Source organism: Stenella coeruleoalba, assembly GCF_951394435.1.
Source record: "Stenella coeruleoalba genome assembly, contig: scaffold_48, whole genome shotgun sequence".
NCBI lineage: Eukaryota > Metazoa > Chordata > Mammalia > Artiodactyla > Delphinidae > Stenella > Stenella coeruleoalba.
In genome coordinates, this window is record NW_027646083.1 from 1,634,408 (window position 1) to 1,659,322 (window position 24,915).

Sequence of the window (24,915 nt, forward strand, 5' to 3'; positions counted from 1 at the left end):
TGCCCCCTTTCCTATGCTTTCAATGCAATTCCAGTCTACCTCCTGAAATCGGTTTCCTGCAATTCTGCCCCGCTTTCAAGTCCTCTTGGCAGCCTTACTTCAGTATATTTTTGGACGATAGCTGTCATTTATAACTCTGCAGGTTTGTGAATTACAGTGTCCCTGAGATCCTTTCTTCAACTCGCTTTCTTGTGACCTGGCCGCAACACCGCAGGATGGCTTCAGGCCCTAATCTGGTTCCGGCACGGCACGCTGAGCCTTTGGTTAATTCCTCTTCCTGGTGGGAAATGAGAGTTAAATTTGCCCATCCAGACACCTCCAGCTAGTCTGTCATTGGTTTTCGTTATTCCTGTTCATCTTCCGCAGAAATTGCAAACTGGGCCAAACAGGAGGTTAAAGGCACTGACTCTCCAAGTCGGGAGAGTGTTAGTAAAGCGTCTGGAATGTTGCACCCGAGTACCAGGGTACGAAAACTGAGACATATTTGAACACGTCTCCCGATCACATGGTTGATCATACTCTAGGTTCCACATGCATGTTTTAGCTGAAGGAAGAATACCTTAAACCTGGGTAGTTGAAACCCGTGGAATGGGTACCATGCAATATGACTTCAAAGGGTCTTCATTTGCTCACCGAACCTCTCCAATCCTATCACTGCTGCGTTTATGCCCCTGTACACACGCTTGATTCTCTTTTGGAGACATAGCAATCCATAGGTTTTAAGATACATACTAGTCAGGTACATTCTTAGGCGTTTAATATGGGGTGTTGAGTCCATTACGTTGAGCAAGGAGTAGCTCTTGTCTATTCCATATTTGCCTTAAGGAACTTTATCTGTGCTCATTTCAATCTCTGGTTTTATGCAGCACCCCAACTCACCTTTCCCCTTAAACAAGCATAAGTTGGTTTTCTAAATTTGAGATCCTGTTCTGTTTTGGAATTCAGTTCCTGTGTAGCCAAGTTTACATTCCGTGTATTAGTGATATCTTATGATGTTTCTTTTTCTGTGTGACTTATTTCAGTTAGAATCATCGTATCTGAATCCACTCATTATGCTGCTACGGGCCTGATGACATAGATTTCATTGCTGAGTGATACTGCATTGTACGTAAGTACCACAAGTTCTTTATCCATTTTTCACTTTCTGTGATATTGAACTTGTACTGTAAACGAGGTTCTTGTAAACAGAGCCGTCCCAAACTTTGGGGTGGCTGTGTCTTTTTGAATTTAATTTCCCTAAGCTATAGGACCATAAGTGGAAGTGCCCTAGGCTCGGTTGCTTTGTTTTTTAGATGTTTCAGGAAACACCATACACTTCTCCCGAGTGTCTGTTGGCAATTTACATCCCGCCCATCAGCATAACAAGGCTCCCAGTTCTCCATGGCCTGTCTGCCTTTCTGGATTTTACACTTTTTTCAGATGGCCCTTTTGACCGGGGGGATGTGAGACTTCATTGTAGTGCAGGTTTCCTTTGCAAGCTTGCTTGGTTGGCCAAAAAGGGCGTATGCGTTTTTTCCTGAATGTATTTAGGAAAAAACGCATACGCCCTTTTTGGCCAAGTGCATCATTGTGGACGTTCTGCCTCTTTTCCTATGCTTTCAATGCAATTCCTGTCTACCTCCTGAAATTGGTTTCCTGCAATTCTGCCCCGCTTTCAAGTCCTCTTGGCAGCCTTACTTCAGTATATTTTTGGACGATAGCTGTCATTTATAACTCTGCAGGTTTGTGAATTACAGTGCCCCTGAGCTCCTTTCTTCAACTCGCTTTCTTGTGACCTGGCCGCAACATCGCAGGATGGCTTCAGGCCCTAATCTGGTTCCGGCACGGCACGCTGAGCCTTTGGTTAATTCCTCTTCCTGGTGGGAAATGAGAGTTACATTTGCCCGTCCAGACACCTCCAGCTAGTCTCTCATTGGTTCTCGCTATTCCTGTTCATCTTCCGCAGAAATTGCAAACTGGGCCAAACAGGAGGTTAAAGGGACTGACTCTCCAAGTCGGGAGAGTGTTAGTAAAGCGTCTGGAATGTTGCACCCGAGTACCAGGGTACGAAAACTGAGACATGTTTGAACATGTCTCCCGATCACATGGTTGATCATACTCTAGGTTCCACATGCATGTTTTAGCTGAAGGAAGAATACCTTAAACCTGGGTAGTAGAAAACCGTGGAATGGGTACCATGCAATATGACTTCAAAGGGTCTTCATTTGCTCACCGAACCTCTCCAATCCTATCACTGCTGCGTTTATGCCCCTGTACACATGCTTGATTCTCTTTCGGAGACATAGCAATCCATAGGCTTTAATATACTTACTAGTCAGGTACATTCTTAGGCGTTTAATATGCGGTGTTGAGTCCATTTCGTTGAGCAAGGAGTAGCTCTTGTCTATTCCATATTTGGCTTAAGGAACTTTATCTGTGCTCATTTCGATCTCTGGTTTTATGCAGCACCCCAACTCACCTTTACCCTTAATTAAGCATAAGTTGGTTTTCTAAATTTGAGACCCTGTTCTGTTCTGTAATTCATTTCTTGTGTAGCCATGTTTATTGCGTGTATTACCGATATCTTATGATGTTTCTTTTTCTGTGTGACTTTTTTCAGTTACAATCATCATACCGGAATCCACTCATTGTGCTGCTAAGGGCCTGATGACATAGATTTCATTGCTGAGTGATATTGCTTTGTAAGTAAATACCACAACTTCTTTATCCACTTTTCACTTTCTGCGATGTTGAACTTGTACTGTAAACGAGGTTCTTGTAAACAGAGGCGTCCCAAACTTTGGGGTGGCTGTGTCTTTTTGATTTTAATTTCCCTAAACTATAGGACCATAAGTGGAAGTGCCCTAGGCTCTGTTGCTTTGTTTTTTAGATGTTTCAGGAAACACCATACACTTCTGCGGAGTGTCTGTTGGCAATTTACATCCCGCCCATCAGCATAACAAGGCTCCCAGTTCTCCATGGCCTGTCCTGCCTTTCTGGATTTTACACTTTTTTCAGATGGCCCTTTTGACCGGGGGGAAGTGAGACTTCATTGTAGTGCAGATTTCCTTTGCAAGCTTGCTTGGTTGGCCAAAAAGGGCGTATGCGTTTTTTCCTGAATATATTTAGGAAAAAACGCATACGCCCTTTTTGGCCAAGTGCATCATTGTGGACGTTCTGCCTCTTTTCCTATGCTTTCAATGCAATTCCAGTCTACCTCCTGAAATCGGTTTCCTGCAATTCTGCCCCGCTTTCAAGTCCTCTTGGCAGCCTTACTTCAGTACATTTTTGGATGATAGCTGTCATTTATAACTCTGCAGGTTTGTGAATAACAGTGCCCCTGAGCTCCTTTCTTCAACTCGCTTTCTTTTGAGCTGGCCGCAACACCGCAGGATGGCTTCAGGCCCTAATCTGGTTCCAGCACGGCACGCTGAGCCTTTGGTTAATTCCTCTTCCTGGTGGGAAATGAGAGTTAAATTTGCCCGTCCAGACACCTCCAGCTAGTCTCTCATTGGTTCTCGCTATTCCTGTTCATCTTCCGCAGAAATTGGAAACTGAGCCAAACAGGAGGTTAAAGGGACTGACTCTCCAAGTCGGGAGAGTGTTAGTAAAGCGTCTGGAATGTTGCACCCGAGTACCAGGGTACGAAATCTGAGACATATTTGAACACGTCTCCCGATCACATGGTTGATCATACTCTAGGTTCCACATGCATGTTTTAGCTGAAGGAAGAATACCTTACACCTGGGTAGGTGAAACCCGTGGAATGGGTACCATGCAATATGACTTCAAAGGGTCTTCATTTGCTCACCGAACCTCTCCAATCCTATCACTGCTGCGTTTATGCCCCTGTACACACGCTTGATTCTCTTTTGGAGACATAGCAATCCATAGGTTTTAAGATACTTACTAGTCAGGTACATTCTTACGCGTTTAATATGCGGTGTTGAGTCCATTTCGTTGAGCAAGGAGTAGCTCTTGTCTATTCCATATTTGGCTTAAGGAACTTTATCTGTGCTCATTTCAATCTCTGGTTTTATGCAGCTCCCCAACTCACCTTTCCCCTTAAGCAAGCATAAGTTGGTTTTCTAAATTTGAGACCCTGTTCTGTTCTGTAATTCAGTTCCTGTGTAGCCAAGTTTACATTCCGTGTATTACTGATATCTTATGATGTTTCTTTTTCTGTGTGACTTATTTCAGTTAGAATCATCGTACCTGAATCCACTCATTGTGCTGCTACGGGCCTGATGACATAGATTTCATTGCTGAGTGATACTGCATTGTACGTAAGTACCACAAGTTCTTTATCCATTTTTCACTTTCTGCGATGTTGAACTTGTACTGTAAACGAGGTTCTTGTAAACAGAGGCGTCCCAAATTTTGGGGTGGCTGTGTCTTTTTGATTTAAATTTCCCTAAGCTATGGGACCATAAGTGGAAGTGCCCTAGGCTCTGTTGCTTTGTTTTTTAGATGTTTCAGGAAACACCATACACTTCTCCCGAGTGTCTGTTGGCAATTTACATCCCGCCCATCAGCATAACAAGGCTCCCAGTTCTCCATGGCCTGTCCTGCCTTTCTGGATTTTACACTTTTTTCAGATGGCCCTTTTGACCGGGTGGAAGTGAGACTTCATTGTAGTGCAGGTTTCCTTTGCAAGCTTGCTTGGTTGGCCAAAAAGGGCGTATGCGTTTTTTCCTGAATATATTCAGGAAAAAACGCATACGCCCTTTTTGGCCAAGTGCATCATTGTGGACGTTCTGCCTCTTTTCCTATGCTTTCAATGCAATTCCAGTCTACCTCCTGAAATCGGTTTCCTGCAATTCTGCCCCACTTTCAAGTCCTCTTGACAGCCTTACTTCAGTCTATTTTTGGACGATAGCTGTCATTTATAACTCTGCAGGTTTGTGAATTACAGTGCCCCTGAGCTCCTTTCTTCAACTCGCTTTCTTGTGAGCTGGCCACAACACCGCAGGATGGCTTCAGGCCCTAATCTGGTTCCGGCACGGCATGCTGAGTCTTTGGTTATTTCCTCTTCCTGGTGGGAAATGAGAGTTAAATTTGCCCGTCCAGACACCTCCAGCTAGTCTCTCATTGGTTCTCCCTATTCCTGTTCATCTTCCACAGAAATTGCAAACTGGGCCAAACAGGAGGTTAAAGGCGCTGACTCTCCAAGGGGGAGAGTGTTAGTAAAGCGTCTGGAATGTTGCACCCGAGTACCAGGGGAGGAAAACTGAGACATATTTGAACACGTCTCCCGTTCACATGGTTGATCATACTCTGGGTTCCACATGCATGTTTTAGCTGAAGGAAGAATACCTTAAACCTGGAGAGTTGAGACCCGTGGAATGGGTACCATGCAATATGACTTCAAAGGTCTTCATTTGCTCACTGAACCTCTCCAATCCTATCACTGCTGCGTTTATGTCCCTGTACACACGCTTGATTCTCTTTTGGAGACATAGCAATCCATAGGTTTTAAGATACTTACTAGTCAGGTACATTCTTAGGCGTTTAATATGGGGTGTTGAGTCCATTTCATTGAGCAAGGAATAGCTCTTGTCTATTCCATATTTGGCTTAAGGAACTTTATCTGTGCTCATTTCAATCTCTGGTTTTATGGAGCACCCCAACTCACCTTTCCCCTTAAGCAAGCATAAGTTGCTTTTCTAAATTTGAGACCCTGTTCTGTTTTGGAATTCAGTTCCTGGGTAGCCAAGTTTACATTCCGTGTATTAGTGATATCTTATGATGTTTCTTTTTCTGTGTGACTTATTTTAGTTAGAATCATCGTACCTGAATCCACTCATTATGCTGCTACGGGCCTGATGACATAGAATTCATTGCTGAGTGATACTGCATTGTACGTAAGTACCACAAGTTCTTTAACCATTTTTCACTTTCTGCGATATTGAACTTTACGGTAAACGAGGTTCTTGTAAACAGAGGCGTCCCAAACTTTGGGGTGGCTGTGTCTTTTTGATTTTAATTTTCCTAAGCTATAGGACCTTAAGTGGAAGTGCCCTAGGCTCTGTTGCTTTGTTTTTTAGATGTTTCAGGAAACACCATACACTTCTCCAGAATGTCTGTTGGCTATTTACATCCCGCCCATCAGCATAACAAGGCTCCCAGTTCTCCATGGCCTGTCCTGCCTTTCTGGATTTTACACTTTTTTCAGATGGCCCTTTTGACCGGGGGGAAGTGAGACTTCATTGTAGTGCAGATTTCCTTTGGAAGCTTGCTTGGTTGGCCAAAAAGGGCGTATGCGTTTTTTCCTGAATATATTCAGGAAAAAACGCATACGCCCTTTTTGGCCAAGTGCATCATTGTGGACGTTCTGCCTCTTTTCCTATGCTTTCAATGCAATTCCAGTCTACCTCCTGAAATCGGTTTCCTGCAATTCTGCCCTGCTTTCAAGTCATCTTGGCAGCCTTACTTCAGTATATTTTTGGACGATAGCTGTCATTTATAACTCTGCAGGTTTGTGCATTACAGTGTCCCTGAGCTCCTTTCTTCAACTCGCTTTCTTGTGAGCTGGCCGCAACACCGCAGGATGGCTTCAGGCCCTAATCTGGTTCCGGCATGGCATGCTGAGTCTTTGGTTATTTCCTCTTCCTGGTGGGAAATGAGAGTTAAATTTGCCCGTCCAGACACCTCCAGCTAGTCTCTCATTGGTTTTCCCTATTCCTGTTCATCTTCCACAGAAATTGCAAACTGGGCCATCAGGAGGTTAAAGGCGCTGACTCTCCAAGGGGGAGAGTGTTAGTAAAGCGTCTGGAATGTTGCACCCGAGTACCAGGGGAGGAAAACTGAAACATATTTGAACACGTCTCCCGTTCCCATGGTTCATCGTACTCTGGGTTCCACATGCATGTTTTAGCTGAAGGAAGAATACCTTAAACCTGGAGAGTTGAGACCCGTGGAATGGGTACCATGCAATATGACTTCAAAGGTCTTCATTTGCTCACCGAACCTCTCCAATCCTATCACTGCTGCGTTTATGCCCCTGTACACACGCTTGATTCTCTTTTGGAGACATAGCAATCCATAGGTTTTAAGATACTTACTAGTCAGGTACATTCTTAGGCGTTTAATATGGGGTGTTGAGTCCATTTCGTTGAGCAAGGATTAGCTCTTGTCTATTCCATATTTGGCTTAAGGAACTTTATCTGTGCTCATTTCAATGTCTGGTTTTATGCAGCACCCCAACTCACCTTTCCCCGTAAGCAAGCATAAGTTGGTTTTCTAAATTTGAGACCCTGTTCTGTTTTGGAATTCAGTTCCTGTGTAGCCAAGTTTAAATTCCGTATATTAGTGATATCTTATGATGTTTCTTTTTCTGTGTGACTTATTTCAGTTAGAATCATCGTACCTGAATCCACTCATTATGCTTCTACGGGCCTGATGACATAGATTTCATTGCTGAGTGATACTTCATTGTACGTAAGTACAACAAGTTCTTTATCCATTTTTCACTTTCTGTGATATTGAACTTGTACGGTAAAGGAGGTTCTTGTAAACAGAGGCGTCCCAAACTTTGGGGTGGCTGTGTCTTTTTGATTTTAATTTCCCTAAGCTATAGGACCATAAGTGGAAGTGCCCTAGGCTCTGTTGCTTTGTTTTTTAGATGTTTCAGGAAACACCATACACTTCTCCCGAGTGTCTGTTGGCAATTTACATCCCGCCCATCAGCATAACAAGGCTCCCAGTTCTCCATGGCCTCTCCTGCCTTTCTGGATTTTACACTTTTTTCAGATGGCCCTTTTGATCCGGGGGAAGTGAGACTTCATTGTAGTGCAGATTTCCTTTGCAAGCTGGCTTGGTTGGCCAAAAAGTGCGTATGCGTTTTTTCCTGAATATATTCAGGAAAAAACGCATACGCCCTTTTTGGCCAAGTGCATCATTGTGGACGTTCTGCCTCTTTTCCTATGCTTTCAATGCAATTCCAGTCTACCTCCTGAAATCGGTTTCCTGCAATTCTGCCCGGCTTTCAAGTCCTCTTGGCAGCCTTACTTCAGTACATTTTTGGACGATAGCTGTCATTTATAACTCTGAAGGTTTGTGAATTACAGTGCCCCTGAGCTCCTTTCTTCAACTCGCTTTCTTTTGAGCTGACCGCAACACCGCAGGATGGCTTCAGGCCCTAATCTGGTTCCGGCACTGCACGCTGAGCCTTTGGTTATTTCCTCTTCCTGGTGGGAAATGAGAGTTAAATTTGCCCGTCCAGACACCTCCAGCTAGTCTCTCATTGGTTCTCCCTATTCCTGTTCATCTTCCGCAGAAATTGCAAACTGGGCGAAACAGGAGGTTAAAGGCGCTGACTCTCCAAGTGGAGAGAGTGTTAGTAAAGCGTCTGGAATGTTGCACCCGAGTACCAGGGGAGGAAAACTGAGACATATTTAAACGCGGCTCCCGTTCACACGGTTGATCATACTCTGGGTTCCTCATGCATGTTTTAGCTGAAGGAAGAATACCTTAAACCTGGAGAGTTGAGACCCGTGTAATGGGTACCATGCAATATGATTTCAGAGGTCTTCATTTGCTCACCGAACCTCTCCAATCCTATCACTGCTGCGTTTATGCCCCTGTACACACGCTTGATTCTCTTTTGGAGACATAGCAATCCATAGGTTTTAAGATACTTACTAGTCAGGTACATTCTTAGGCGTTTAATATGCGGTGTTGAGTCCATTTCGTTGAGCAAGGAGTAGCTCTTGTCTATTCCATATTTGGCTTAAGGAACTTTATCTGTGCTCATTTCAATCTCTGGTTTTATGCAGCACCCCAACTCACCTTTACCCTTAAGCAAGCATAAGTTGGTTTTCTAAATTTGAGACCGTGTTCTGTTTTGGAATTCAGTTCCTGTGTAGCCAAGTTTACATTCCGTGTATTAGTGATATCTTATGATGTTTCTTTTTCTGTGTGACTTATTTCAGTTAGAATCATCATACCTGAATCCACTCATTGTGCTGCTAAGGGCCTGATGACATAGATTTCATTGCTGAGTGATATTGCTTTGTAAGTAAATACCACAACTTCTTTATCCATTTTTCACTTTCTGGGATGTTGAACTTCTACTGTAAACGAGGTTCTTGTAAACAGAGCCGTTCCAAACTTTGGGGTGGCTGTGTCTTTTTGATTTTAATTTCCCTAATCTATAGGACCATAAGTGGAAGTGCCCTAGGCTCTGTTGCTTTGTTTTTTAGATGTTTCAGGAAACACCATACACTTCTCCCGAGTGTCTGTTGGCAATTTACATCCCGCCCATCAGCATAACAAGGCTCCCAGTTCTCCATGGCCTGTCCTGCCTTTCTGGATTTTACACTTTTTTCAGATGGCCCTTTTGACCGGGGGAAGTGAGACTTCATTGTAGTGCAGATTTCCTTTGCAAGCTTGCTTGGTTGGCCAAAAAGGGCGTATGCGTTTTTTCCTGAATATATTCAGGAAAAAACGCATACGCCCTTTTTGGCCAAGTGCATCATTGTGGACGTTCTGCCTCTTTTCCTATGCTTTCAATGCAATTCCAGTCTACCTCCTGAAATCGGTTTCCTGCAATTCTGCCCTGCTTTCAAGTCCTCTTGGCAGCCTTACTTCAGTATATTTTTCGACGATAGCTGTCATTTATAACTCTGCAGGTTTCTGCATTACAGTGTCCCCGAGCTCCTTTCTTCAACTGGCTTTCTTGTGAGCTGGCCGCAACACCGCAGGATGGCTTCAGGCCCTAATCTGGTTCAGGCACGGCACACTGAGCCTTTGGTTAATTCCTCTTCCTGGTGGGAAATGAGAGTTAAATTTGCCCGTCCAGGCACCTCCAGCTAGTCTCTCATTGGTTCTCCCTATTCCTGTTCATCTTCCACAGAAATTGAAAACTGGGCCAAACAGGAGGTTAAAGGCGCTGACTCTCCAAGTGGGGAGAGTGTTAGTAAAGTGTCTGGAATGTTGCACCCGAGTACCAGGGGAGGAAAACTGAGACATATTTGAACACATCTCCCGTTCCCATGGTTCATCGTACTCTGGGTTCCATATGCATGTTTTAGCTGAAGGAAGAATACCTTAAACCTGGAGAGTTGAGACCCGTGGAATGGGTACCATGCAATATGAATTCAAAGGTCTTCATTTGCTCACTGAACCTCTCCAATCCTATCACTGCTGCGTTTATGTCCCTGTACACACGCTTGATTCTCTTTTGGAGACATAGCAATCCATAGGTTTTAAGATACTTACAAGTCAGGTACATTCTTAGGCGTTTACTATGGGGTGTTGAGTCCATTTCGTTGAACAAGGAGTACCTCTTGTCTATTCCATAATGGCTTAAGGAACTTTATCTGTGCTCATTTCAATCTCTGGTTTTATGCAGCACCCCAACTCACCTTTACCCTTAAGCAAGCATAAGTTGGTTTTCTAAATTTGAGACCCTGTTCTGTTTTGGAATTCAGTTCCTGTGTAGCCAAGTTTACATTCCGTGTATTAGTGATATCTTATGATGTTTCTTTTTCTGTGTGATTTATTTCAGTTAGAATCATCCTACCTGAATCCACTCATTATGCTGCTACGGGCCTGATGACATAGATTTCATTGCTGAGTGATACTGCATTGTACGTAAGTACCACAAGTTCTTTATCCATTTTTCACTTTCTGTGATATTGAACTTCTACTGTAAACGAGGTTCTTGTAAACAGAGGCGTCCCAAACTTTGGGGTGGCTGTGTCTTTTTGATTTTAATTTCCCTAAGCTATAGGACCATAAGTGGAAGTGCCCTAGGCTCTGTTGCTTTGTTTTTTAGATGTTTCAGGAAACACCATACACTTCTCCCGAGTGTCTGTTGGCAATTTACATCCCGCCCATCAGCATAACAAGGCTCCCAGTTCTCCATGGCCTGTCCTGCCTTTCTGGATTTTACACTTTTTTCAGATGGCCCTTTTGACCGGGGGGGAAGAGAGACTTCATTGTAGTTCAGATTTCCTTTGCAAGCTTGCTTGGTTGGCCAAAAAGGGCGTATGCGTTTTTTCCTGAATATATTCAGGAAAAAACGCATACGCCCTTTTTGGCCAAGTGCATCATTGTGGACGTTCTGCCTCTTTTCCTATGCTTTCAATGCAATTCCAGTCTACCTCCTGAAATCGGTTTCCTGCAATTCTGCCCCGCTTTCAAGTCCTCTTGGCAGCCTTACTTCAGTATATTTTTGGACGATAGCTGTCATTTATAACTCTGCAGGTTTGTGAATTACAGTGCCCCTGAGCTCTTTTCTTCACCTCGCTTTCTTTTGAGCTGTCCGCAACACCGCAGGATGGCTTCAGGCCCTAATCTGGTTCCGGCACGGCACGCTGAGCCTTTGGTTATTTCCTCTTCCTGGTGGGAAATGAGAGTTAAATTTGCCCGTCCAGACACCTCCAGCTAGTCTCTCATTGGTTCTCGCTATCCCTGTTCATCTTCCGCAGCAATTGCAAACTGGGCCAAACAGGAGGTTAAAGGGACTGACTCTCCAAGTAGGGAGAGTGTTAGTAAAGCGTCTGGAATGTTGCACCCGAGTACCAGGGTACGAAAACTGAGACATATTTGAACACGTCTCCCGATCACATGGTTGATCATACTCTAGGTTCCACATGCATGTTTTAGCTGAAGGAAGAATACCTTAAACCTGGAGAGTTGAAACCCGTGGAATGGGTACCATGCAATATGATTTCAAAGGGTCTTCATTTGCTCACCGAACCTCTCCAATCCTATCACTGCTGCGTTTATGCCCCTGTACACATGCTTGATTCTCTTTTGTAGACATAGCAATCCATAGGTTTTAAGATACTTACTAGTCAGGTACATTCTTAGGCGTTTAATATGCGGTGTTGAGTCCATTTCGTTGAGCAAGGAGTAGCTCTTGTCTATTCCATATTTGGCTTAAGGAACTTTATCTGTGCTCATTTCAATCTCTGGTTTTATGCAGCACCCCAACTCACCTTTCCCCTTAAGCAAGCATAAGTTGGTTTTCTAAATTTGAGACCCTGTTCTGTTTTGGAATCCAGTTCCTGTGTAGCCAAGTTTACATTCCGTGTATTACTGATATCTTATGATGTTTCTTTTTCTGTGTGACTTATTTCAGTTAGAATCATCGTACCTGAATCCACTCATTATGCTGCTACGGGCCTGATGACATAGATTTCATTGCTGAGTGATACTGCATTGTACGTAAGTACCACAAATTCTTTATCCATTTTTCACTTTCTGTGATATTGAACTTGTACGGTAAACGAGGTTCTTGTAAACAGAGGCCTCCCAAACTTTGGGGTGGCTGTGTCTTTTTGATTTTAATTTCCCTAAGCTATAGGACCATAAGTGGAAGTGCCCTAGGCTCTGTTGCTTTGTTTTTTAGATGTTTCAGGAAACACCATACACTTCTCCCGAGTGTCTGTGTGCAATTTACATCCCGCCCATCAGCATAACAAGGCTCCCAGTTCTCCATGGACTGTCCTGCCTTTCTGGATTTTACACTTTTTTCAGATGCTCCTTTTGACCGGGGGGAAGTGCGACTTCATTGTAGTGCAGATTTCCTTTGCAAGTTTGCTTGGTTGGCCAAAAAGGGCGTATGCGTTTTTTCCTGAATATATTCAGGAAAAAACGCATACGCCCTTTTTGGCCAAGTGCATCATTGTGGACGCTCTGCCTCTTTTCCTATGCTTTCAATGCATTTCCAGTCTACCTCCTGAAATCGGTTTCCTGCAATTCTGCCCCGCTTTCAAGTCCTCTTGGCAGCCTTACTTCAGTATATTTTTGGACGATAGCTGTCATTTATAACTCTGCAGGTTTGTGCATTACACTGCCCCTGAGCTCCTTTCTTCAACTCGCTTTCTTGTGAGCTGGCCGCAACACCGCAGGATGGCTTCAGGCCCTAATCTGGTTCCGGCACGGCACGCTGAGCCTTTGGTTATTTCCTCTTCCTGGTGGGAAATGAGAGTTAAATTTGCCCGTCCAGACACCTCCAGCTAGTCTCTCATTGGTTCTCGCTATTCCTGTTCATCTTCCGCAGAAATTGCAAACTGGGCCAAACAGGAGGTTAAAGGCGCTGACTCTCCAAGTGGGGAGAGTGTTAGTAAAGCGTCTGGAATGTTGCACACGAGTACGAGGGTATGAAAACTGAGACATATTTGAACTCGTCTCCCGATCACATGGTTGATCATGCTTTAGGTTCCACATGCATGTTTTAGCTGAAGGAAGAATACCTTAAACCTGCAGAGTTGAAACCCGGGAATGGGTACCATGCAATGTGACTTCAAAGGGTTTTCATTTGCTCACCGAACCTCTCCAATCCTATCACTGCTGCGTTTATGCCCCTGTACACATGCTTGATTCTCTTTCGGAGACATAGCAATCCATAGGTTTTAAGATACTTACTAGTCAGGTACATTCTTAGGCGTTTAATATGCGGTGTTGAGTCCATTTCGTTGAGCAAGGAGTAGCTCTTGTCTATTCCATATTTGGCTTAAGGAACTTTATCTTTGCTCATTTCAATCTCTGGTTTTATGCAGCACCCCAACTCACCTTTACCCTTAAGCAAGCATAAGTTGGTTTTCTAAATTTGAGACCCTGTTCTGTTTTGGAATTCAGTTCCTGTGTAGCCAAGTTTACATTCCGTGTATTAGTGATATCTTATGATGTTTCTTTTTCTGTGTGACTTATTTCAGTTAGAATCATCATACCTGAATCCACTCATTGTGCTGCTAAGGGCCTGATGACATAGATTTCATTGCTGAGTGATATTGCTTTGTAAGTAAATACCACAACTTCTTTATCCATTTTTCACTTTCTGGGATGTTGAACTTCTTCTATAAACGAGGTTCTTGTAAACAGAGCCGTTCCAAACTTTGGGGTGGCTGTGTCTTTTTGATTTTAATTTCCCTAAGCTATAGGACCATAAGTGGAAGTGCCCTAGGCTCTGTTGCTTTGTTTTTTAGATGTTTCAGGAAACACCATACACTTCTCCCGAGTGTCTGTTGGCAATTTACATCCCGCCCATCAGCATAACAAGGCTCCCATTTCTCCATGGACTGTCCTGCCTTTCTGGATTTTACACTTTTTTCAGATGGCCCTTTTGACCGGGGGGAAGTGAGACTTCATTGTAGTGCAGATTTCCTTTGCAAGCTTGCTTGGTTGGCCAAAAAGGGCGTATGCGTTTTTTCCTGAATATATTCAGGAAAAAACGCATACGCCCTTTTTGGCCAAGTGCATCATTGTGGACGCTCTGCCTCTTTTCCTATGCTTTCAATGCAATTCCAGTCTACCTCCTGAAATCGGTTTCCTGCAATTTTGCCCCGCTTTCAAGTCCTCTTGGCAGCCTTACTTCAGTATATTTTTGGACGATAGCTGTCATTTATAACTCTGCAAGTTTGTGCATTACAGTGTCCCTGAGCTCCTTTCTTCAACTCGCTTTCTTGTGAGCTGGCCGCAACACCGCAGGATGGCTTCAGGCCCTAATCTGGTTCCGGCACGGCATCCTGAGCCTTTGGTTAATTCCTCTTCCCGGTCGGAAATGAGAGTTAAATTTGCCCGTCCAGACACCTCCAGCTAGTCTCTCATTGGTTCTCGCTATTCCTGTTCATCTTCCGCAGAAATTGCAAACTGGGCCAAACAGGAGGTTAAAGGCGCTGACTCTCCAAGTGGGGAGAGTGTTAGTAAAGCGTCTGGAATGTTGCACCCGAGTACCAGGCGAGAAAAACTGAGACATATTTGAACACGTCTACCGTTCACACGGTTGATCATACTCTGGGTTCCACATGCATGTTTTAGCTGAAGGAAGAATACCTTAAACCTGGAGAGTTGAAACCCGTGGAATGGGTACCATGAAAGATTACTTCAAAGGGTCTGCATTTGCCTACCGATCCTCTCCAATCCTATCACTGCTGCATTTATGCCCCTGTACACACGCTTGATTCTCTTTTGGAGACATAGCAATCCATAGGTTTTAAGAAACTTACTAGTCAGGTACATTGTTAGGCGTTTAATATGGGGTGTTGAGTCCATTTCGTTGAGCAAGGAGTAGCTCTTGTCTATTCCATATTTGGCTTAAGGAATTTTATCTGTGCTCATTTCAATTTCTGGTTTTATGCAGCACCCCAACTCACCTTTCCCCTTAAGCAAGCATAAGTTGGTTTTCTAAATTTGAGACCATGTTCTGTTTTGGAATTCAGTTCCTGTGTAGCCAAGTTTTCATTCCGTGTATTACTGATATCTTATGATGTTTCTTTTTCTGTGTGACTTATTTCAGTTAGAATCATCGTACCTGAATCCACTCATTATGCTGCTACGGGCCTGATGACATAGATTTCATTGCTGTGTGATACTGCATTGTACGTAAGTACCACAAGTTCTTTATCCATTTTTCACTTTCTGTGATATTGAACTTGTACGGTAAACGAGGTTCTTGTAAACAGAGGCATCCCAAACTTTGGGGTGGCTGTGTCTTTTTGATTTTAATTTCCCTAAACTATAGGACCATACGTGGAAGTGCCCTAGGCTCTGTTGCTTTGTTTTTTAGATGTTTCAGGAAACACCATACACTTCTCCGGAGTGTCTGTTGGCAATTTCCATCCCGCCCATCAGCATAACAAGGCTCCCAGTTCTCCATGGCCTGTCCTGCCTTTCTGGATTTTACACTTTTTTCAGATGGCCCTTTTGACCGGGGGGAAGTGAGACTTCATTGTAGTGCAGATTTCCTTTGCAAGCTTGCTTGGTTGGCCAAAAAGGGCGTATGCGTTTTTTCCTGAATATATTCAGGAAAAAACGCATACGCCCTTTTTGGCCAAGTGCATCATTGTGGAAGTTCTGCCTCTTTTCCTATGCTTTCAATGCAATTCCAGTCTACCTCCTGAAATCGGTTACCTGCAATTTTGCCCGGCTTTCAAGTCCTCTTGGCAGCCTTACTTCAGTCTATTTTTGGACGATAGCTGTCATTTATAACTCTGCAGGTTTGTGAATTACAGTGCCCCTGAGCTCCTTTCTTCAACTCACTATCCTTTGAGCTGGCCGCAACACCACAGGATGGCTTCAGGCCGTCATCTGGTTCTGGCACGGCACGCTGAGCCTTTGGTTAATTCCTCTTCCTGGTGGGAAATGAGAGTTAAATTTGCCCGTCCAGACACCTCCAGCTAGTCTCTCATTGGTTCTCGCTATTCCTGTTCATCTTCCGCAGAAATTGCAAACTGGGCCAAACAGGAGTTTAAAGGCGCTGACTCTCCAAGTGGGGAGAGTGTTAGTAAAGCGTCTGGAATGTTGCACCCGAGTACCAGGGTACGAAAACTGAGACATATTTGAACACGTCTCCCGATCACATGGTTGATCATACTCTAGGTTCCACATGCATGTTTTAGCTGAAGGAAGAATACCTTAAACTTGGAGAGTTGAGACCCGTGGAATAGGGACCATGCAATATGACTTCAAAGGGTCTTCATTTGCTCACCGAACCTCTCCAATCTTATCACTGCTGCGTTTATGCCCCTGTACACATGCTTGATTCTCTTTCGGAGACATAGCAATCCATAGGTTTTAAGGTACTTACTAGTCAGGTACATTCTTAGGCGTTTAATATGCGGTGTTGAGTCCATTTCGTTGAGCAAGGAGTAGCTCTTGTCTTTTCCATATTTGGCTTAAGGAACTTTATCTGTGCTCATTTCAATCTCTGGTTTTATGCAGCACGCCAAATCACCTTTCCCCTTAAGCAAGCATAAGTTGGTTTTCTAAATTTGAGACCCTGTTCTGTTCTGTAATTCTGTTCCTGTGTAGCCAAGTTTACATTCCGTGTATTACTGATATCTTATGATGTTTCTTTTTCTGTGTGACTTATTTCAGTTAGAATCATCATACCTGAATCCACTCACTGTCTGCTAAGGGCCTGATGACATAGATTTCATTGCTCAGTGATATTGATTTGTAAGTAAATACCACAACTTCTTTATCCATTTTTCATTTTCTGCGATGTTGAACTTGTACTGTAAACGAGGTTCTTGTAAACAGAGGCGTCCCAAACATTGGGGTGGCTGTGTCTTTTTGATTTTAATTTCTCTAAACTATAGGACCATAAGCGGAAGTGCCCTAGGCTCTGTTGCTTTGTTTTTTAGATGTTTCAGGAAACACCATACACTTCTCCCAAGTGGTTCTTGGCAATTTACCTCCCGCCCATCAGCATAACAAGGCTCCCAGTTCTCCATGGCCTGTCCTGCCTTTCTGGATTATACACTTTTTTCAGATGGCCCTTTTGACCGGGGGGAAGTGAGACTTCATTGTAGTGCAGATTTCCTTTGCAAGCTTGCTTGGTTGGCCAAAAAGGGCGTATGCGTTTTTTCCTGAATATATTCAGGAAAAAACGCATACGCCCTTTTTGGCCAAGTGCATCATTTGTGGACGTTCTGCCTCTTTTCCTATGCTTTCAATGCAATTCCAGTCTACCTCCTGAAATCGGGTTCCTGCAATTCTGCCCCACTTTCAAGTCCTCTTGGCAGCCTTACTTCAGTATATTTTTGGACGATAGCTGTCATTTATAACTCTGCAGTTTTGTGAATTACAGTGCCCCTGAGCTCCTTTCTTCAACTCGCTTTCTTGTGAGCTGGCCGCAACACCGCAGGATGGCTTCAGGCCCTAATCTGGTTCCTGCACGGCATGCTGAGCCTTTGGTTATTTCCTCTTCCTGGTGGGAAATGAGAGTTAAATTTGCCCGTCCAGACACCTCCAGCTAGTCTCTCATTGGTTCTCCCTATTCCTGTTCATCTTCCGCTGAAATTTCAAACTGGGCCAAACAGGAGGTTAAAGGCGCTGACTCTCCAAGTGGGGAGAGTGTTAGTAAAGCGTCTGGAATGTAGCACCCGAGTACCAGGGGAGGAAAACTGAGACATATTTGAACACGTCTCCCGATCACATGGTTGATCATACTCTAGGTTCCACATGCATGTTTTAGCTGAAGGAAGAATACCTTAAACCTGGAGAGTTGAAACCCGTGGAATGGGTACCATGCAATATGACTTCAAAGGGTCTTCATTTGCTCACCGAACCTCTCCAATCCTATCACTGCTGCGTTTATGCCCCTGTACACATGCTTGATTCTCTTTCGGAGACATAGCAATCCATAGGTTTTAAGATACTTACTAGTCAGGTACATTCTTAGGCGTTTAATATGCGGTGTTGAGTCCATTTCGTTGAGCAAGGAGTAGCTCTTGTCTATTCCATATTTGGCTTAAGGAACTTTATCTGTGCTCATTTCAATCTCTGGTTTTATGCAGCACCCCAACTCACCTTTACCCTTAAGCAAGCATAAGTTGGTTTTCTAAATTTGAGACCCTGTTCTGTTCTGTAATTCAGTTCCTGTGTAGCCAAGTTTACATTCTGTGTATTACTGATATCTTATGATGTTTCTTTTTCTGTGTGACTTATTTCAGTTAGAATCATCATACCTGAATCCACTCATTGTGCTGCTAAGGGCCTGATGTCATAGAATGCATTGCTGAGTGATATTGCTTTGTAAGTAAATACCACAACTTCTTTATCCATTTTTCACTTTCTGCGATGTTGAACTTGTACTGTAAACGACGTTCTTGTAAACAGAGGCGTCCCAAACTTTGGGGTGGCTGTGTCTTTTTGATTTTAATATCCCTAAGCTATAGGACCATAAGTGGAAGTGCCCTAGGCTCTGTTGCTTTGTTTTTTAGATGTTTCAGGAAGCACCATACACTTCTCCCAAGTGTCTGTTGGCAATTTCCATCCCGCCCATCAGCATAACAAGGCTCCCAATTTTCCATGGCCTGTCCAGCCTTTCTGGATTTTACACTTTTTTCAGATGGCCCTTTTGACCGGGGGGAAGTGAGACTTCATTGTAGTGCAGATTTCCTTTGCAAGCTTGCTTGGTTGGCCAAAAAGGGCGTATGCGTTTTTTCCTGAATATATTCAGGAAAAAACGCATACGCACTTTTTGGCCAAGTGCATCATTGTGGACGTTCTGCCTCTTTTCCTATGCTTTCAATGCAATTCCAGTCTACCTCCTGAAATCGGTTTCCTGCAATTCTGCCCCGCTTTCAAGTCCTCTTGGCAGCCTTACTTCAGTCTATTTTTGGACGATAGCTGTCATTTATAACTCTGCAGGTTTGTGAATTACAGTGCCCCTGAGCTCCTTTCTTCAACTCGCTTTCTTGTGAGCTGGCCGCAACATCGCAGGATGGCTTCAGACCCTAATCTGGTTCCGGTACGGCACGCTGAGCCTTTGGTTATTTCCTCTTCCTGGTGGGAAATGAGAGTTAAATTTGCCCGTCCAGACACCTCCAGCTAGCCTCTCATTGGTTCTCGCTATTCCTGTTCATCTTCCTCAGAAATTGCAAACTGGGCCAAACAGGAGGTTAAAGGGACTGACTCTCCAAGTGGGGAGAGTGTTAGGAAAGCGTCTGGAATTTTGCACCCGAGTACCAGGGGAGGAAAACTGAGACATATTTGAACACGTCTCCCTATCACATGGTTGATCATACTCTAGGTTCCACAGGCATGTTTTAGCTGAAGGAAGAATACCTTAAACCTGGGTAGTTGAAACCCGTGGAATGGGTACCATGCAATATGACTTCAAAGGGTCTTCATTTGCTCACCGAACCTCTCCAATCCTATCACTGCTGCCTTTATGCCCCTGTACACATGCTTGATTCTCTTTCGGAGACATAGCAATCCATAGGTTTTAAGATACTTACTAGTCAGGTACATTCTTAGGCGTTTAATATGGGGTGTTGAGTCCATTTCGTTGAGCAAGGAGTAGCTCTTGTGTATTCCATATTTGGCTTAAGGAACTTTATCTGTGCTCATTTCAATCTCTGGTTTTATGCAGCACCCCAACTCACCTTTACCCTTAAGCAAGAATAAGTTGGTTTTCTAAATTTGAGACCCTGTTCTGTTCTGTAATTCAGTTCCTGTGTAGCCAAGTTTACATTCCGTGTATTACTGATATCTTATGATGTTTCTTTTTCTGTGTGACTTATTTCAGTTAGAATCATCATACCTGAATCCACTCATTGTGCTGCTAAGGGCCTGATGACACAGATTTCATTGCTGAGTGATATTGCTTTTTAAGTAAATACCACAACTTCTTTATCCATTTTTCACTTTCTGCGATGTTGAACTTGTACTGTAAACGAGGTTCTTTTAAACAGAGCCGTTCCAAACTTTGGGGTGGCTGTGTCTTTTTGATTTTAATTTCCCTAAGCTATAGGACCATAAGTGGAAGTGCCCTAGGCTCTGTTGCTTTGTTTTTTAGATGTTTCAGGAAACACCATACACTTCTCCTGTGTGTCTGTTGGCAATTTACATCCCGCCCATCAGCATAACAAGACTCCCAGTTCTCAATGGCCTGTTGCCTTTCTGGATTTTACACTTTTTTCAGATGGCCCTTTTGACCGGGGGGAAGTGAGACTTCATTGTAGTGCAGATTTCCTTTGCAAGCTTGCTTGGTTGGCCAAAAAGGACGTATGCGTTTTTTCCTGAATATATTCAGGAAAAAACGCATACGCCCTTTTTGGCCAAGTGCATCATTGGGGACGTTCTGCCTCTTTTCCTATGCTTTCAATGCAATTCCAGTCTACCTCCTGAAATCGGTTTCCTGCAATTCTGCCCCGCTTTCAAGTCCTCTTGGCAGCCTTACTTCAGTCTATTTTTGGACGATAGCTGTCATTTATAACTCTGCAGGTTTGTGAATTACAGTGCCCCTGAGCTCCTTTCTTCAACTCGCTTTCTTGTGACCTGGCCGCAACACCGCAGGATGGCTTCAGGCCCTAATCTGGTTCCGGCCCGGCACGCTGAGCCTTTGGTTAATTCCTCTTCCTGGTGGGAAATGAGAGTTAAATTTGCCCGTCCAGACACCTCCAGCTAGCTTCTCATTCGTTCTCGCTATTCCTGTTCATCTTCCGCAGAAATTGCAAACTGGGCCAAACAGGAGGTTAAAGGCGCTGACTCTCCAAGTGGGGAGAGTGTTAGTAAAGCGTCTGGAATGTTGCACCTGAGTACCAGGGGAGGAAAACTGAGACATATATGAACACGTCTCCCGATCACATGGTTGATCATACTCTAGGTTCCACATGCATGTTTTAGCTGAAGGAAGAATACCTTAAACCTGGGTAGTTGAAACCCGTGGAATGGGTACCATGCAATATGACTTCAAAGGGTCTTCATTTGCTCACCGAACCTCTCCAATCCTATCACTGCTGCGTTTATGCCCCTGTACACATGCTTGATTCTCTTTCGGAGACATAGCAATCCATAGGTTTTAAGATACTTACTAGTCAGGTACATTCTTAGGCGTTTAATATGGGGTGTTGAGTCCATTTCGTTGAGCAAGGAGTAGCTCTTGTCTATTCCATATTTGGCTTAAGGAACTTTATCTGTGCTCATTTCAATCTCTGGTTTTATGCAGCACCCCAACTCACCTTTACCCTTAAGCAAGAATAAGTTGGTTTTCTAAATTTGAGACCCTGTTCTGTTCTGTAATTCAGTTCCTGTGTAGCCAAGTTTACATTCCGTGTATTACTGATATCTTATGATGTTTCTTTTTCTGTGTGACTTATTTCAGTTAGAATCATCATACCTGAATCCACTCATTGTGCTGCTAAGGGCCTGATGACACAGATTTCATTGCTGAGTGATATTGCTTTGTAAGTAAATACCACAACTTCTTTATCCATTTTTCACTTTCTGTGATGTTGAACTTGTACTGTAAACGAGGTTCTTGTAAACAGAGCCGTTCCAAACTTTGGGGTGGCTGTGTCTTTTTGATTTTAATTTCCCTAAGCTATAGGACCATAAGTGGAAGTGCCCTAGGCTCTGTTGCTTTGTTTTTTAGATGTTTCAGGAAACACCATACACTTCTCCGGAGTGTCTGTTGGCAATTTACATCCCGCCCATCAGCATAACAAGGCTCCCAGTTCTCCATGGCCTGTCCTGCCTTTCTGGATTTTACACTTTTTTCAGATGGCCCTTTTGACCGGGGGGAAGTGAGACTTCATTGTAGTGCAGATTTCCTTTGCAAGCTTGCTTGGTTGGCCAAAAAGGGCGTATGCGTTTTTTCCTGAATATATTCAGGAAAAAACGCATACGCCCTTTTTGGCCAAGTGCATCATTGTGGACGTTCTGCCTCTTTTCCTATGCTTTCAATGCAATTCCAGTCTACCTCCTGAAATCGGTTTCCTGCAATGCTGCCCCGCTTTCAAGTCCTCTTGGCAGCCTTACTTCAGTCTATTTTTGGACGATAGCTGTCATTTATAACTCTGCAGGTTTGTGAATTACAGTGCCCCTGAGCTCCTTTCTTCAACTCGCTTTCTTGTGACCTGGCCGCAACACCGCAGGATGGCTTCAGGCCCTAATCTGGTTCCGGCCCGGCATGCTGAGCCTTTGGTTAATTCCTCTTCCTGGTGGGAAATGAGAGTTAAATTTGCCAGTCTAGACACCTCCAGCTAGCCTCTCATTGGTTCTCGCTATTCCTGTTCATCTTCCGCAGAAATTGCAAACTGGGCCAAACAGGAGGTTAAAGGGACTGACTCTCCAAGTGGGGAGAGTGTTAGGAAAGCGTCTGGAATGTTGCACCCGAGTACCAGGGGAGGAAAACTGAGACATATTTGAACACGTCTCCCGATCACATGGTTGATCATACTCTAGGTTCCACATGCATGTTTTAGCTGAAGGAAGAATACCTTAAACCTGGGTATTTGAAACCCGTGGAATGGGTACCATGCAATATGACTTCAAAGGGTCTTCATTTGCTCACCGAACCTCTCCAATCCTATCACTGCTGCGTTTATGCCCCTGCACACATGCTTGATTCTCTTTCGGAGACATAGCAATCCATAGGTTTTAAGATACTTACTAGTCAGGTACATTCTTAGGCTTTTAATATGCGGTGTTGAGTCCATTTCGTTGAGCAAGGAGTAGCTCTTGTCTATTCCATATTTGGCTTAAGGAACTTTATCTGTGCTCATTTCAATCTCTGGTTTTATGCAGCACCCCAACTCACCTTTACCCTTAAGCAAGCATAAGTTGGTTTTCTAAATTTGAGACCCTGTTCTGTTTTGGAATTCAGTTCCTGTGTAGCCAAGTTTACATTCCATGTATTACTGATATCTTATGATGTTTCTTTTTCTGTGTGACTTATTTCAGTTAGAATCATCATACCTGAATCCACTCATTGTGCTGCTAAGGGCCTGATGACATAGATTTCATTGCTGAGTGATATTGCTTTGTAAGTAAATACCACAACTTCTTTATCCATTTTTCACTTTCTGCGATGTTGAACTTGTACTGTAAACGAGGTTCTTGTAAACAGAGGTGTCCCAAACTTTGGGGTGGCTGTGTCTTTTTGATTTTAATTTCCCTAAGCTATAGGACCATAAGTGGAAGTGCCCTAGGCTCTGTTGCTTTGTTTTTTAGATGTTTCAGGAAACACCATACACTTCTCCCGAGTGTCTGTTGGCAAGTTACATCCCGCCCATCAGCATAACAAGGCTCCCAGTTCTCCATGGCCTGTCCTGCCTTTCTGGATTTTACACTTTTTTCAGATGGCCCTTTTGACCGGGGGGAAGTGAGACTTCATTGTAGTGCAGATTTCCTTTGCAAGCTTGCTTGGTTGGCCAAAAAGGGCGTATGCGTTTTTTCCTGAATATATTCAGGAAAAAACGCATACGCCCTTTTTGGCCAAGTGCATCATTGTGGACGTTCTGCCTCTTTTCCTATGCTTTCAATGCAATTCCAGTCTACCTCCTGAAATCGGTTTCCTGCAATTCTGCCCCGCTTTCAAGTCCTCTTGGCAGCCTTATTTCAGTATATTTTTGGATGATAGCTGTCATTTATAACTCTGCAGGTTTGTGAATTACAGTGCCCCTGAGCTCCTTTCTTCAACTCGCTTTCTTGTGAGCTGGCCGCAACACCGCAGGATGGCTTCAGGCCCTAATCTGGTCCCGGCACGGCACGCTGAGCCTTTGGTTAATTCCTCTTCCTGGTGGGAAATGAGAGTTAAATTTACACGTCCAGAAACCTCCAGCTAGTCTCTCATTGGTTCTCGCTATTCCTGTTCATCTTCCGCAGAAATTGCAAACTGGGCCAAACAGGAGGTTAAAGGGACTGACTCTCCAAGTGGGGAGAGTGTTAGTAAAGCGTCTGGAATGTTGCACCCGAGTACCAGGGGAGGAAAACTGAGACATATTTGAACACGTCTCCCGATCACATGGTTGATCATACTCTAGGTTCCACATGCATGTTTTAGCTGAAGGAAGAATACCTTAAACCTGGGTAGTTGAAACCCGTGGAATGGGTACCATGCAATATGACTTCAAAGGGTCTTCATTTGCTCACCGAACCTCTCCAATCCTATCACTGCTGCCTTTATGTCCCTGTACACATGTTTGATTCTCTTTCGGAGACATAGCAATCCATAGGTTTTAAGATACTTACTAGTCAGGTACATTCTTAGGCGTTTAATATGCGGTGTTGAGTCCATTTCGTTGAGCAAGGAGTAGCTCTTGTCTATTCCATATTTGGCTTAAGGAACTTTATCTGTGCTCATTTCAATCTCTGGTTTTATGCAGCACCCCAACTCACCTTTCCCCTTAAGCAAGCATAAGTTGGTTTTCTAAATTTGAGACCCTGTTCTGTTCTGTAATTCAGTTCCTGTGTAGCCAAGTTTACATTCCGTGTATTACTGATATCTTATGATGATTCTTTTTCTGTGTGACTTATTTCAGTTAGAATCATCATACCTGAATCAACTCATTGTGCTGCTAAGGGCCTGATGACATAGAGTTCATGGCTGAGTGATATTGCTTTGTAAGTAAATACCACAACTTCTTTATCCATTTTTCACTTTCTGTGATATTGAACTTGTACGGTAAACGAGGTTCTTGTAAACAGAGGCGTCCCAAACTTTGGGGTGGCTGTGTCTTTTTGATTTTA

The 24,915-nt window shown here is 43.7% G+C and overlaps 1 long non-coding RNA gene across 17 annotated transcripts in view; it reads left to right on the plus strand.

The window, feature by feature from the left end:
* LOC307181352 overlaps positions 1–19,119 on the plus strand; it is a 1,649,813-nt gene extending 1,630,694 nt beyond the window's left edge. For all 17 annotated transcript variants that reach the window (XR_013826479.1, XR_013826480.1, XR_013826505.1 and 14 more), the window contains one exon: positions 19,105–19,119. This is a non-coding gene — a long non-coding RNA (uncharacterized lncRNA). The remainder of the gene's footprint in view (positions 1–19,104) is intronic.
* Positions 19,120–24,915: the final 5,796 nt, after the last annotated feature.